This window comes from Poecilia formosa, unplaced genomic scaffold (genome assembly GCF_000485575.1).
Source record: "Poecilia formosa unplaced genomic scaffold, Poecilia_formosa-5.1.2 Scaffold612, whole genome shotgun sequence".
Taxonomy (NCBI): domain Eukaryota; kingdom Metazoa; phylum Chordata; class Actinopteri; order Cyprinodontiformes; family Poeciliidae; genus Poecilia; species Poecilia formosa.
Genome location: NW_006800551.1, coordinates 19601 through 22160, shown reverse-complemented (window position 1 = coordinate 22160; position 2560 = coordinate 19601). Strand labels below are relative to the sequence as shown.

The following is a 2560-nucleotide window of genomic DNA, read 5'->3' as shown; positions in this document are numbered from 1 at the left end:
GACTGGGAGCCAGTGGATTAACATGGATAAATATTTTTCTATGTTAAAACATTGAAAACCCAGTTCAGCGAATGTACACCGTGAGCTAATGCTGCCTGAGACCAGCGAGATAAACATGAGCTCGAGGTACAGGTGCGCTGACATCATGCGAACAGAAGATGAACGAGTCAGGAGCAAGTACGTCTTACCTAGACAACGCCCCCGATTGGGCACAGTGATGTTGCTGATTGATGAGGCTAGGAGCTAGCTGCGAGCTGGGGTATGCAGAAGTGTGCGAAGCAGCCTGATGGCGGTGTTCATCCGGAGCTGAACAAGGAAAGACAATCCGTGGGACGGGGCGAGTTCACGATGAGGCGAGCAGGGAAGAGCCTCCACCGAGTCGGTGGAGCCACGGCGGATCGTGGAGACAGCTGGCGCTCTCTCCAGGGGACAGCGCAGGGCAAAGCGAAGGTGAGGTGAAGCAGGGAACCAGACGGATGAGAGAAGACGTCCGCGACGCGCAGGAGGAAGGAACGGAAGATTCCCAGCTTTTTGTCACTAATGGAGGCCGAAGGAAGGCACAATGGGGACAGTTAGATCGGAGTGGAGATGCTGAAAGTCTAGGAGCACGACGGCAGCTGAGGGGATGATCATAGGATCTAGTCCATGAGAGAAGGGAAGGACGATCGGAGGTGCCTCTGCGAGCCGGATCGATGACAGAGGGACCTGGATCACGGAAGGAGGTGAGGCAGATGAACTAGCTGGCTGGGAGGTAAGAGAAGCGCACATAAGCTGGAAGCACGGCTGAAGAGCCCGGCTTTGTCGTGCTTTTGAAGGAACTCTTGCGAGGTGATTGGCTGGAGTGGCTGCGTGCCGGTGCTTGTTGATTAAAGCGTGGGCGTGGTAATGGACCTTACCACAGGGGCCGTGTTTCATTGGCGGCCCCTGTGGTAAGGTCGCTGTGTAGCTACCACGTGCGTGACCGTCTCACAAACACAAGCCACAGTAGTAAACACATGCTAATGTAGATTGTGGACTAGCAGACCGGCAGAAAGTTTTTGCGTCAGGGCTCGAAAAAGAATGGTTCTCCACTGTCAGTGGGGAATCTGTACAGGCGATGTCAGGTATCCTGATCGTATCTGTGGAACTAAAATTCACAGATTTCCCAAATCTGAAATGGAATGCTTTGCTTGGATCAAAGCTTGTGCACGACCGCATTTGCAGCTCAACCGTCGTAAGATCAATAAGAACAAAGGAGTGTGTGCTGGTGTAAGTATTATTGCTTTGCTTTCTTTATGTTTAGTGAATGAAAAAAAAGTCAATAATTAACACATTCATTATGAAAACCTTTTAGCTAAGTACAGCATAATGGCAGTACCGATCCAACTTCTACACCTTGAAGCCTGTCTGTTACACAGTCTTACGTTAGATGAACAGATCAATATGCAATGTGTACCGTATCTGACATGCATTAAAGATTTTATTTTACTTGAAAAGGCTTTTTACTAAAATGTAATCGTGTTAGCCACGCTAGCACTGAGTACAGTGTATCAGGCCTAGGCACACTCAAACATTTGCAGAAATCACTGATTCCAAAAGTAACCCTCAAAACCATGAATGCCGACTTACCCAGCCTTGCAAGAACAACAGGCATCAGTGATCTTGTCCACAGTATATTTATCCTGAGGGTGTGAGGATCTGCTGTTTTCCTCATCGACCGGTAGCATTTCGCTGTGACGCGCACAATGTTGGAGGCATCGCGTGGCTCAAACACCTTGATGTCGTCCAAAACAGATGACATGAACTTGTTGGTTCCCCTGTCCATTATCGTGGCTGATATTTTGTGAAAATCCGGCAAAAATGCTACACTAATCGACTCACAAATACTTTGTAGAGAGTCAATCGAAGTGAAAGACGCCATGTTTACATAGAAACTAAGCTCTGCAGGCTTTGTTTGTGAAACATGCAGCCACGTGGGATTTTAGGGGGCGTTTCTGGGCAGGGCTTGGTAAGGTCCATAGAAGCGGCCGACAAGTTGATTGGAGTCTTCCCAGCTTGAAATTACGCTTTTAAGCTTCCATTTTATTAAAAAAATAAATAAAATAAAAAGATTATGGTACATTTAAAAATGTGTGCATTTTCTGGCACGGTCATCTGTAAATTCAACCTGGAGAGACTTAGACAAAAAAAGCTGCAATTAGAAAGTTTTATTTAACATGAATTAATTAAAGTTTTGACCCTGAAATTCTGGTAGAAGACATGGGTGCTGTGAATTGCAGTAAGCTAGCAAGCCACCTAGCTAGCTAGCTAGCTAGCTGGCTGGCTGGATGGATGGATGCAGGGCCGTGCAGAGACCACTAAAGGGGCAGGTGCTCAAAAAAAAAGGGCACATCTAACCGCATTTTAGGACAGAATATTAACAAAGCCACACAGCTTTCAGAGTTTAATAAACAATGATAAATTACAAAATTGTGAGATATACAATCAAAAAGCTAAGGAAAATCTCTACGTAGAGCATACAACTATGCATATGCAAGATATTTTATTAGTAATTTCTTTCTGCAGGTCTATTTTGTTATAG

At 46.0% G+C, this 2560-nt stretch overlaps 1 protein-coding gene across 1 annotated transcript in view; it reads left to right on the top strand.

The window, feature by feature from the left end:
• The window catches only part of lrp5 (low density lipoprotein receptor-related protein 5), a 57804-nt gene that overhangs the window by 52058 nt on the left and 3186 nt on the right, over window positions 1-2560 (top strand). The gene's annotated exons all lie outside the window — the stretch shown is intronic.